The sequence below is a fragment of the Euprymna scolopes genome, chromosome 6 (assembly GCF_053919585.1).
Source record: "Euprymna scolopes isolate OS-2025 chromosome 6, ASM5391958v1, whole genome shotgun sequence".
NCBI classification, from domain to species: domain Eukaryota; kingdom Metazoa; phylum Mollusca; class Cephalopoda; order Sepiida; family Sepiolidae; genus Euprymna; species Euprymna scolopes.
In genome coordinates, this window is record NC_136487.1 from 8,480,224 (window position 1) to 8,494,056 (window position 13,833).

General features: G+C 35.8%; 1 protein-coding gene across 1 annotated transcript in view; it reads left to right on the forward strand.

Annotated features, from left to right (window-relative positions):
• The window catches only part of LOC145277489 (uncharacterized), a 119,722-nt gene extending 106,265 nt beyond the window's left edge, over window positions 1-13,457 (forward strand). The window contains exon 11 of the mRNA XM_080128873.1: window positions 13,439-13,457. The gene's annotated coding sequence lies outside the window, so the exon portion shown is untranslated. The remainder of the gene's footprint in view (window positions 1-13,438) is intronic.
• Window positions 13,458-13,833: the final 376 nt, after the last annotated feature.

Here is a 13,833-nt window from a genome sequence, read left to right on the forward strand (position 1 = left end):
AAGAACACGGCTCGGCTAATGTTGAACAAGAACACGGCTCAGCTAATGTTGAACAAAAATATGGCTCAGCTAATGTTGAACAAAAATAAGGCTCGGCTAATTTTGAACAAAAATATGGCTCGGCTAATGTTGAATAAAAATATGGCTCAGCTAATGTTGAACAAAAATATGGCTCAGCTAATGTTGAACAAGAACACGGCTCAGCTAATGTTGAACAAAAATATGGCTCAGCTAATGTTGAACAAGAACACGGCTCAGCTAATGTTGAACAAAAATATGGCTCAGCTAATATTGAACAAAAACACGGCTCAGCTAATGTTGAACAAAAATATGGCTCAGCTAATGTTGAACAAAAATATGACTCGGCTAATGTTGAACAAAAATATGGCTCGGCTAATGTTGAACAAAAATATGGCTCAGCTAATGTTGAACAAAAATAAGGCTCGGCTAATTTTGAACAAAAATATGGCTCGGCTAATGTTGAATAAAAATATGGCTCAGCTAATGTTGAACAAAAATATTGCTCAGCTAATGTTGAACAAAAATATGGCTCAGCTAATATTGAACAAAAATATGGCTCAGCTAATGTTGAACAAAAACACGGCTCGGCTAATGTTGAACAAGAATACGGCTCCGCTAATGTTGAACAAAAATATGGCTCCGCTAAATGTTGAACAAAAATATGGCTCAGCTAATGTTGAACGAAAACCTCGAAGTTCACACTTGAATTATTTGGGTCATGGCAATTCATTATATCATTGTTTGCATTATTTTGTCCACTTTTACATAATAATTTGCTGAGTTTGTCAGTAATGCTTTTTGTTGTTTTCTTTTGCATTGTTTATCTTGAGAATCCCGAGTAAAAGTGGGTGTTATAATAGTAAACGAAAAAGAGACAAATATTATTGCATTCCAAATGGAGGGTAAGTTGTATACTCATTGCGTTAACAAGATTTTGTAGTTTTACCATTTTCTCCCACATTTTTTTTTGTTGTTTTTTTTTTTTACCTTGTTATTGCGCTTATACACCAGTATCTTGAAAATACGTGGAATTTTCTTTTAATAAAAAATTCAAATATTTTAAACTTTACAACTTGAGTTCATTTTACTATATAAACAACTTTAAATGACCACGTTTTTCTTGGTGGCCTTGGGTATAATAGAACGAGTATCAATTGTTTTATATTTTCAAAATGGCGACCCTTTTGTAAATGCAAAAAAAAAGGATTGTTCGTTCTATTTTTCACTATGTGTGTGAGAACTGGTTGATTAATAACGCTTTCTGATCAGGTAACCAATTGCATTTAAATAGCAAAGATAGCCCTCTTAGCTAAATTGTGAATTAATCATTATTATTATTATTATTATTATTATTATTATTATTATTATTATATAACAACAACAACAACATTTCTACAGAATTTTCAAGGTATTGACTTGTAATTGCATACGAAAAAAAGAAACTCATTTTTATTTCACAGAATGGGGGAAAATTGTATTAAGTCGCTATAAAAAATTTGTGATTTAAAATTTCATCTTGAAAATGAAAAACTATGTTTTTGAAAATCTTTATTCATAAAATAACGACTTTTGCTCTCTATAACTTGATTCCATCTGTCAACGAGATTATAAATGCATCTCTTGTAAAATTCTTTAAGTTTTGATGCGAAATATGACTCTAACTCATGTTCAATCTCATCATGGCATAATGCTAACCTAAAGTCATCTAAATGGTTTTGTAATTCTTGAAATAAGTGATAATTGGAGGGAACTACATCAAGATGCTGGATGGTTCAAGATTTCCACACCAAATTATCCGAAGAGATCTTTGATTAGCAGTGCTGTGTATGGATGAGGAAGGTTGTTTTCGGATAAACATGGATGAAGATATTACATAAAAATATGAATGATGCTTTAATAATCTGAAATAAAAAATCATAAATTAATCATGATGATATGTTTCAGTAATAATGATATGTTTAAGTAATAATGATACGTATAAAATAAATTTCAATGGTTTTAAATTACCCTTTATAAAAACCAGAAAACTTTTGACAATTTTACAAAAAGTGGCACTCGCTAAAAGCTATGTATGTCCAGAATGTAATATCAGGATAAATACGGTTTTTATGACATATAAGTCATCGAGGGGTTATTTAATGACGCTAGCATGAAACATATTAAAAATTATTCAATTTATACGATTGATTATAACAAGTGCTATTGAATCTATCATTGCGGCGTTTCATGCATCTACTGACACTATCATTGTGTAAGACACCGAGTAAGATCCACGGGAATTTGAACTCAAAAGATTTATTCCACAAACCTATCAAATAACGCATACGTGCGTTGTTAACGTTGTTCAAACTAAACACAAATGACAATGACGAACTGCAAGCACTTGTACTTCCTCGACGTAAATACCCCCGACAAACCCGACAAGCAGCAAAATCCCACCCCTTCACAGTTGAGATCCCTAGATGTAAGAGAGTTTTCTACTCCAGTAGTTTCTTCCCCAGACCGCTAGACTTTAGAATTCCCTTCCGGGTTCCTGCTTCCCCAACCTTACTGACATCCAGGAGTTCAAGTGTAACGTGAACCGACATCTTGCTGCCCAACTTCCCACATAGTACCCCTTTAGCTTATGTCCCTGATAGTAACCCCCTACATCAAAGTGGCAATGTGCCTTGTTTGGGGTGAAAATGTAATATATATATATATATATATATATATATATATATATATATATATATTACAAAGTGATCACCACTTATAAAGACCCGGAAGCCACTCAGGGATAAGGGTTATATATATATATATATATATATATATATATATATATATATATATATATATATATATATATATATATATATAGTTACCCTGGATTGGACCTGAAGGCCAACTTATTTGCGATAAGATTTCCTCTCTAGTGTCTTCTAATGTTGGTGCTTTATCGCTCCGTATTGCTTTTTCCACAAAAACCGCCTTTCCCTCATTTCGTAAGGATATCTTGCCCATCTCTCAAACAAGTAATATTATTTATAAATGTCAATATCGGTGTGGTGCCGTCTGTATAGGCAAGACGACCCAGCGTCTTCAGGTCAGAATCGCCCAACATGTTCCCCGTTTTACCCGAGATCATCAACCTACCACCAGAAAATCTCAACTGATAGAATCGTCCATCGGCCAACACTTGGTCGATAAAAAGGAATGCGGTCTTGTTTTCTCTCCGGAGTGTTTTTCTGTTTTGTACCGAGGACGCACAAAGTTCCACCTGTCTGTCCTCGAAGCACTTGCCATCATTGCTAACCCCCCTACTTTGTGCAAGCAGAGAAACCTCCGGCTTCAATTAGAATTATTTGGGTAGTCAGGTTTTTTTTGTTTTTTTTTTTAACCTCCTCTCCGCTCTTACTCTATACCACTACCAAATATTCTAAAAAAATAATAATTTTCAGACTTATGACCCTTGAAAATGTTAGTCTGAACGAAAAGCGCTTCGGGTGTATTTTAACGGTCTTGTTTTTAATCGACTTATTTATTTTATTGAATTGTACATGTAACTTGCCCCATTATTTTTTTTTCTTTTCCTCACCCCGTTTTCCATCTTATTTTAGTTGATTGAATTTACGCTATGGTTCACTTCTTTATAATTATTCTAAAATTTTGCCAATCGAATAAAGTTATATATATATATATATATATATATATATATATATATATATATATATATATATATCGAAATGTGCTTGTGGCTCGTCTTAGAAATAGATTAACTTTTTAATAACGGATTATTAGTCAGTATTCATTACATAACCTTAAAACTATGATTGCTTGTTTGTTTGCACATTGATTGTTTTATATAGTAGAAGGAAAGTCGAATGACATAAATAAATGAATAAAGAGACGAGAAGTTATGAGTGGAGGGGATCAGTGCGAAAGTTTTTGCCGATTTTAAATTTGATCTTGGTAATGAAAAACTGTGTTTTTGAAAATTTTTATTCAATAACAAACTTTGCTATAACTTGATTCCATCTCTCAAGTAGTTTATTTTGCGTGGACTCACCCATACACATGATATGAACTCTTCTAAACTGTATAAATAGACCGAGAGATATCTGTAGCAGTCCCGATCTTTTTTCTCTTGGGAATCACCGCCCCACTGCTGAGTGTTTCGGTCACACACTAACCAATCAGCTGGCAGGGCGTATTGTTTTATCTGTCGCCTAAGGAACTTCTTTAGCGCCTTTTGGAAAACACAGTCAAACAGCAGAAAGAACTTGACCAGCAGTGAAGCCAGGCATCTCTCTTTCTCTTTCGTCCCTGTTCACTCGACATTCCTACATCGACGATTTTCACGGAAAATAGCTGCTGCCAACACAGGGAATGGTTTCCAGACCGACAAACCTGAAGAACCTTCTATTCCTTTTTCCCCTCAACCCGGGCATAGTCCAACTTTCAACGTTCTGCTGCCCAAATAAATCCTTTTGTTGTTTTGCTTTAAAAATGTTTTGTTATTTATTCCGTGCTTTTGTGTTCGACGATTAATTATTTTATTAGGAGTATATAGCTAGTTAGATGACCACATCCCTTGCTCGGGACGAAGTAGACCCGTTCCATTGTCGGTTTTCGCCGCGGTTTGCTTAATCTGTGTCAGGTAAAAGACTTTCTTCTGTGTGTGGCAAGTTTTGCTAAAGTGGCAGAATGCTCGCTTTACATGCAAGAGGCTCGGTTTTCGAATTCCGAGTTCGGATATGTCCAACTGATGAGCCCAAATGAGGTCGAAACTTCTCTAGGACTTCCGGTTTGTTGGCTGTCATGGCGTCATGGCTCTTGTTAGCTGCGATGTTGTTTGGCTGTGGAAATAAATATATAAATTTTATTCCCCAACTTCCCACATCATGTATATATTGTCAATTCAAGTCTTAAATAGGTTATACATGAAGTGCTTTTGTGGTGAACAAGTCTAGTTAATTATAATACATTAACATTAACCTTTATCTACTTTTTTTTACTGTTATTATTATCGTTATATTTGCTATTTTTATTGTGTAAGTTGTTGTTCTTATATTTCTTTCCTCTTCCCCTGACGCCTAGTTGAGTGGAGTCGGATTATCATATTTTTACTGCTTCACGTCGACATGATTTGTCGAATAGGTGCGTGAAACGGCGAGAAGAGTTCAATTTCTCTTTTATGTTTATACACTTATACCCATTGGGAAAATATGAACCTCGCACCTCGCCATTATTATGGGTAAAATAGCTGTGTTTAATTGTACAGCCACATACTAGTCCCCGACGACCGCCGAGCCCTAGTGGTACACACACACACACACACACACACACACACATATGTATGTATGTATGTATGTATGTATGTATGTATGTTGGATAATTAACATTGTTAAATGTTAATTAGTTATTATCGATCTATCTGTCTATCTTTTCTTTTTTTATTGCAATTTTCACCCCAAACAAGGCACATTGCCACTTTGCTGTAGGGGGCTACTATCAGGGACATAAGCTACCGGGGTACTATGTGGGGAGTTGGTCAACAAGATGTTGGTTCACGTTACACTTGAACTCCTGGATGTCAGTACAGTTGGGGAGGCAGGAACTCGGAAGGGAATTCCAAAGTCTAGCGATTCTGGGGAAGAAACTACTGGAGTAGAAGACTCTCTTACATCTAGGGATCTCAACTGTGAAGGGGTGGGATTTTACTGCTTGTCTGGTTTGTCGGGGGTATTTACGTCGAGGGGGCACAAGAGCTTGCAGTTCATCAGAGCATTCACCATTGAAATACTTATAGAACAGGCAGAGGAATGCTACATTACGTCGATGGGACAGAGGCTGAAGCTTAGATGACAGTTCAGCACCTATTACGTTGGCGACTCTCTTTTGAACCCTATCTAGGAGTGAGAGACTAGTAGCAGATGCACCAGCCCAAATATGACAACAATACTCCATACATAGGCGAATGGTGGCCTTATAGAGGTACAGGATACTTTCGGGCGTTAGTAGCTTTCTAGCACGGTAGAGAGAACCTACCTTTTTTGCAGCGGTCCTGGCAATGCTCTCAATGTAATTGTTCTAACTCATGTTTCCTGTGAACGTTAGGCCGAGGAGTTTAAAGGATGTGCTTTCAGATAAAGAGGCTTTGTGCCATTGCTATTGATGGTAGAGAAGGGTTCTTGTAATTATTGAAGGAAACAAGTTTAGTCTTAGCAGCATTGAATGTGATCATCCTTTTTGTCCCCATTTCACTACAGATCGAAGGTCATCCTCTAGTGTTTTTGCCATTTCTCTAGATATGTGTTCATTTGTTTTCATGTCGTGTCGGTTATAGAGCGTGGTGTCATCAGCATATATATCCATCTCACAGACAATTTTGTCAGGGAGGTCATTTATGAATATTAGGAATAATAGAGGCCCAAGGATAGACCCCTGAGGCACTCCCGCATTTATATCATATTGTTTGGATGTACGACCATCGATGACAACACTGGATTTTTCTATTTTCTAAGAAGGATTTAATTATGTTAAAGATTCTTCCAGTGATACCGTATGATCTGATTTTCCTGATAAGACCTTGGTGCCATACCCTGTCAAAAGCCTCAGATATATCTAGAGCTACCGCCCTACCCTCCCCTGCTTTGTCAAGTAAATGGTATATACGCTCAGCGATTACAGTTAGGATGTCTTCCGTGGAACGGGCTACCCTAAATCCGTATTCTTGGTCGGTCAGAAGTTTAGCATTTGTAAGGTGATAGACTAGACCTTGGTTAATAATGGACTCAAATATTTTGGCAAAAAGTGGGAGGAGGCTAATGGGGCAGTAATTTACTGGGTCAGTTCATTCACCAGAATTCATAAAAACTGGTACCACAGAAGCAGTTTTCCAGCAGGCAGGAAAGCAAGATTCCTGAAGGCATTTGTTGTAAAGTTTGGAGAGAACCGGCGCTACTTCGGCGGAGCACTTTTTTAATAGCACAGCCGAGATGAGATCAGGTCCACATGCTTTTGCAGTGTCAAGATTTTTTATAATAGCATGCACCTGAGGTGGGTTGTGGCGTCTGTCCGAAAAGGAAAGCCAAGGAGGAAGTGGTTTTCAGGATCCGGTGTGGAGTTGGAGGCGAACCGACTGGCAAGCATGTTAGCCTTCTCGGTTATTGGATAGTAGGGAGAATTGTTGATTGCCCATTATTTACTACACTGTTGTAGATTTTCCAGAAGTCATGGGTTCCTAATTTCTGTGCTTTGATGCGTTTTTTTGGTGGTTTTAATAAATTCTCTCTTAGCTGTCGCTATTTCTTTCTTACAGTTATTTCTGGCTTCTATATACTTCTGTCTGTTTGAACTGGACTTATGTCGGTTAAATCTGCGGTACGCATGCTGCCTTTGCGCGATGGCAGCTGCACAAGTAGAAGTAAACCATTGAGGAGAGTGGGGCTTGCTATAAAACTTCCGCGTGGGAACATGTGCTTCAATTGTTGTTTTGAACCACTAAGTGGTCTCATTGCACAACTGTTCAGCAGGAAGTGAGAAGATATTTCGCCATGGGGCGTCTCTGATGTGATCCCTGATGGCTTCCCAGTCAGCCTTTTTATAATATCTCGTTGTTTTGAGTAATTACTCTTCCGTTTTGGCTCTAGAGTTTAGAGCGATTTCAACTATTATCCCTACATGATCAGTATTTCCAAGTGGGCTGTGGGCATTCGTAACGCAATCATCGGGGATTGTGGTCAGAAACAGATCTAACAGTGATGCGTGTTGCTCTTGCTGGTCAGGGAAACGGGTTGGAAACGTAATCGTCTGTGATAGGGAATGAGATATAGAGAAGCTATGTGTTGTGCTACTAGCTGCGTCTGTGTAAGTAGAAAATCCAAGCCAGTTGTTGTGGTGGGCATTGAAGTCACCAAATACATGCACTTGTGCGCTAGTGTTGAGGGAAAGTGCTATATCTATGCTGCCAAGACGTTGTTTATTAAGGTACAGTCCTGGGTCGAGGGAGAGTGGTAGAGAAAATAAAATGTTGCCTGTTAAGTCTAAAGCACATAAAGGCTTGATCGTCAGATTCTAGTTTTGTTTCTCTAGTCAAGGGGATGGTATTTCGAATATAGACTCCAAGCCAGTGCATATGTCTGCCAGAGTCCTTACAGCAGAGTGGGCGATATCCGGCATATTAAAGTAGTTAGAGGGGATGGGGGAGTGTAGGTTAGTCTCACTTAGTGCTAAGATATCCGTCGGCTAATTTATATGTCTGGTAGTGTTAATTCTTAGATATGTTTTGTACAGAAATACATCCGATAAGTATCCAAAATCGAAAAAATCCGGACTTTAAAAATAGTCTTTCTCTCTTATAGATAAAACACAATTTTTCTAGGGGAATATTTTACCTTACCTCGGTCAAGGGAAATAATAAAATCTCAGCAAATCATTTTCGAAAATCGAAAAATTCCGATATTAAAAACAGTATTTCTGTCTTTTAGATAAAAAGAATAATTTTGTAGGGGAATATTTTACGTTACGCCGGCCAAATGGAAATAATAAAGTCTTAGCAAATTATTTCTTCTTAAAAAAAACAACAACAGATTTATTGTTATCTGGAGATATAGCTGAGTGGTAGAGCATTCGACTACGGATCGAATGACCCCCCTCTATTCAAACCCGGTTGTAGCTCGTCATTTTATTTTTATTTTTTTTATTAATGAGTTCAATTTACGATTAAAGAAGAGAAACCATTTAAAATCGCAGCAAATCATTTCTTTGCTTGCATATTAAAATATTGATCAGAAGTGACTTTTCCAGGGCATTCATTGTCAAGCCCAAATATCAGCTGATGTTATATGTTAAACAAACACAGACGGAATTTGATGAACGACATTATCTTTATTTATTTATTTATCTATTTGTATATTTGCGGATTAGTTTACCCCGCAAATTATTCCTCCTAATATACAATATTCAATAAAAGATTGATTCTATAATAGTACACACCCACTATCTGCATAAATTAAAATATCATGTTTAAGTGTATTTTATGACAGGCAACAAAGGGTTTCTAGCTAGTATATATATATATATATATATATATATATATATATATATATATATATATATATATGCATAAAAAATATAACGCCCCGTTATAGAATAAAGTAAGAAGAAAACATCATCGTGCAAGGTTCGTTAAGCCGCTCCGAAATAAAAAAAAAATAAACAATGGTACCCATACATATTTTATTTTAGAGTGTATTCTTTGGGGGGAGGGGCAGGGAGGCAGTGGCGTGTTGTTAATGTGTGCATAGGTAAGTGTAAGCTCATCAGTATTTCATTTTCTATTTTTCTGTTTATGAGCGGTTATTATGTTTGTATTTGGTTTATTAAAAAAACGATCGCCTCTTGTACAAAGTGCCGCCATATTTGCAAAGTTCTGGAGCGTCCGTTTATGTATTAAAAAAATAGATTCTGAAATAATCAAAGTATCAGCTCTCAACCAATGCAAATGGGCGGAATTTGAGATGGGAGAATTTATGTTGGAATCGAGAAATGGAAAGATTATATTATGCCTATGAGTTTATAATCCAGTTACGAATGGTGCAAGCACAATATCTGTAAATGTGTATATTTCCTTCCGGTTTTGACTGGCGGCGGTAGGAGGATTTAATATTTCGAGGGAAAATAGAAACTACTTCTTCTAAAGACGTTGTGATTGTAATGGTGTTGCTCCTCGGAGTAAATGTAGGATTTTATTATTACGACTAAATTTTTATGTAGCACCTGTTGTTGCGAACCTACGATACTTAGGTTCAGAGGGGAATTTCTGCAATAAAAAAATAATATATGGAGATATGTGTGTGTGGGGGGTGTATTTATAGTATTTATACTAGAAGAATACTTAAGTCAGGTAAAATCACTTTAAATGGAACGGAATACACACACGGATATATATATATATATATATATATATATATATATATATATATATATATATATACTTCATTTATTCACGTAATTAATATACAAAAGTATAAATTTATGCGTAAACTTAAAGTATTTACTTCAACAGTACTCAATACGTAGGTAGAGCTAGTAAATAAGTTATAAAATATATATGTGTGTGTGTGTGTGAAAGAGAGAGAGAGAGAGAGAGCGTGTGAGAGAGAGAGATGTGAACAGACGAAGTATAAAGAAAATGTTTTCGAAAAGTAATGTATTCTATAATTTAACTAAAAAAAGTTGAAGAGCAATGAAGATAAGAGTATTACCACTAAAATAAGCGACCTTTGTGCCCCAGAATTTGTTCAATGAAATGCTACCAGTGATGAGGTAGTGAATGAGCATGCGAATGGGGAGCGCACCTTGTCACAATCATCTCTGAATGCGTCGAATCCGTTTCCTAACTGTGCATCGACTCCATTGGCTTCGTAAATGTTCAATAGGCGGCAATAAATGTTGATCGGTTTAGTTGCACGCAAGAATTCAATGACACACCTCTGCTTCTGACGCACATCCATGACAGAGGTTGCTTTCTTAGAGTCTCAAACCGTCATTATCTGCAACAAAGAGATGAAACTTGCAGGTCATGAATGCATAAATTCCGTGATCATAACAATGTCATTTGCAATTCCATCTAATCCATTCGGATAGAATAAAAATAGGAACCATTATTTTTGGAATATATATATATATATATATATATATATATATATATATATATATATATAACAAATGACAAAAGTCTATATTCCAAATTTCATATTATTGACAATCTTACAATTTGTTCCTTTGATTATGTTGAAAAGTGGTCCTGGCTACCAAACTCCACGATATTCAACAACTGAAACAAATATAATTGAACTTGATCTGTTTTTCTTTTAAGAGTATAAAGATTTGTATCCAATTCTTTTGAATTTTTTGGATCATATTTCCTCCGCAAGGAAATTTGATCGATTGTATCACTTCCACAGTTAGGAAACATTGTCTACCTACCTTTGGCTCACCCTATATATATATATATATATATATATATATGTGTGTGTGTGTGTGTGTGTGTGTTTGTGTGTGTGTGTGTACATAAGTGTATATATATATATATATATGTGTGTGTGTGTGTGTGTGCGTGTGTGTGTGTGTGTGTGTGTGTGTATATATATATATATACGAGCAAACAGTTAATAAAACATATTAAAAAACACTTTGAAATGAGTTAAAAACATATTTAATCTGAAAAGGAAACACTAGATAAGTGGATAGTCCTTAATCCGCGGAGTTTCAAAGAAATATTTTCCTTCTCATCAGAGGGTAGGAATTAGCAAAATGCGGGATTGGATTTTGCATGCAAAAGTATTTGATGAAACAACAAGTAAGTCAAAGATCTTACTTGAAATAAAAAAAAGTGAAACAGAGGGAATATGGTGAAGAAAAAGGTGATTACACATGAATGGATAGTCTGGTGGAAGATAAATAATCCGGTGACGGGAAAATCCAAATATATAACTTCAAGAAAGTTAATTGAATTTCCATTTGCACAAGTAAAATGCAAGGAAATCCCGTAATTGGAAGAAGATAGTCCATAATAATCCAAAGGCAGAAATCCATGGAAAAATTCACAAAAATGTGTACAAAGAAAAAAGGGGGAAAAATTCCAATAATATTAATAAAAGATAAATAAGATATACTTTTCACTCTACTGCCGATATATATATATATATATATATATATATATATATATATATATATATATATATATATGCCAGGTTATGTCATATGCTACTGGTACCATGTAACCAAGTAATACCTGCCCCATGGTCGGGTCACCAGCGACTAAACTGGTTCCCCCACCAGACTTGTTTGGTGAGGAGGGTTGCTAGTCTCCCTGAAGGATTAAAAACAAGACCTTACAAAGGGCGAATGAACCTTTCTTCGGGGTCAACGGCCAACTAGCACCGTGTGTGTTTGTGTGTATGTATGTGTGTGTTGGAGTGGAGAGGGCTCCCGTAAGCCGTGGTGAAGGCAACCTTTCTAGCAGAAGCAAATCTGATTTAAAAAACCATAAAGCCGGAGACCAGTACCCGCATTAAGCTGGTCTGCAGTTTAACTTGTTGCTGGCTATCTTACTCTTGCTTGTTTTTGGATCTCAACATTTTGAACCGAGAGAGAGAGACTTAACTGTCGTACAAAGCTAAGACTCTGTAACATCATCTGTGTATAGATACTTCCTCAGGCATTTGTCTATTAAAATGGTCCTGGCGATGGAAGTCATTTTTGGGCTCATGGAATTTAATTGTCAGAGGGAGTGACACTCGTCTGACAAGACATTGCAATCAATCATATGTATATATATATATATATATATGTATATATATGTGTGTGTATATATACACATATATATGTATATATATGTATATATATACATATATATATATGTATATATATATGTATATATATATACATACATACATATATATATATATATATATATATATATACATATATATATACTTAGGAGCCTTGACTGTTGTACAGACGGTCGGGTTTCAATCATGGCTTAAGGTAGTTGCCTGTCTAGCCGCACTGTTGAGCTGTGAAACAGCGAAACAGTACTGCATGTGGATGACTATAATGCTCCTCATCTTGAGTTGAGCATATTGAGAAGTGATACACGAATTACTATTAGCGAATAAAGCGAGGCTCTTTGTGTAAACAAATCGAGCTTAGGTATTTCGGACGATGTCAAAACATCGTTAAACTCACGACTCGCTCAGCAGCCGCCGATAGCGTAGTGGTTAGGAGTGTTGACTGTAGTACAGACAGTCGGGTTTCAATCCTGATTTGAGGTAGTTACCTGTCTAGTCGCACTGATGAGCTGTGAAACAGCAAAACAGTGCCGTAGGTGGATGACTATATATATATATATATATATATATATATATATATATATATATATATATATATATATATATATATATATGCGCGTGTGAGCGTTTACATCTGTTCTTTTTTTCTCTGTTTATTCATATACCTATATCTATTGCATGTGCAGATAAAGAGATGCACATTGCACACATGTGGCTATATGAGAAGGCGTGGCCAGTGTGAGAGTCAGGAAGAGGAGAGCAGCATCCATTTGAACAAGAGTAACTACAATAGATAAGAAGGAGGCAGAGAAGAGAGGGGGGTTAGATTATGATAGATGGATGTCAATATAGCCATGCGTGCATGTGTGCATGTGTGTGTGTGTGTGTGTGTGTGTGTGTGTGTGTCTATATAAAGACGCCTCGATTGAACAGATTTCACATTTAACCGTTTTTCCGTTCCTGGAGCGGATTCATCTCTTGCATGAAACATTTTTTTATATATAATCACCACCTGTCTGATGTTAGGGTCATATATATATATATATATATATATATATATATTTATATCTGTTTAGCCAGGTGTCATCATCATCATCATCATCATCATCATCATCATCATCACAAGGTAAGAAATACTTCCTTTCTCTGCGATTTTATTTTTTACTTTTTTAATATTCAGCGCATGAAATATTATTCATGAAAATAATTTTTATTCTTTCACGTTTTCAAGTTGAACGACCGAGATGTGGTTTCTTCAGAGTAAAACCTATATTTTGCGTATATTTTGTGAATGCATACAAAAGTATTAGTTATTTCTAGTTTTTTTACTAGCAGGCTGACTGGCATTGCCCGCATGCAAAATACGTTTAAATATAATGTTTTAATTTATGCAGATTTCGTATTTATTAATATAAAGCCAATTCTCTATTGATTATTATTATACCAAATATATAGTAGTCATTTTCAAAGT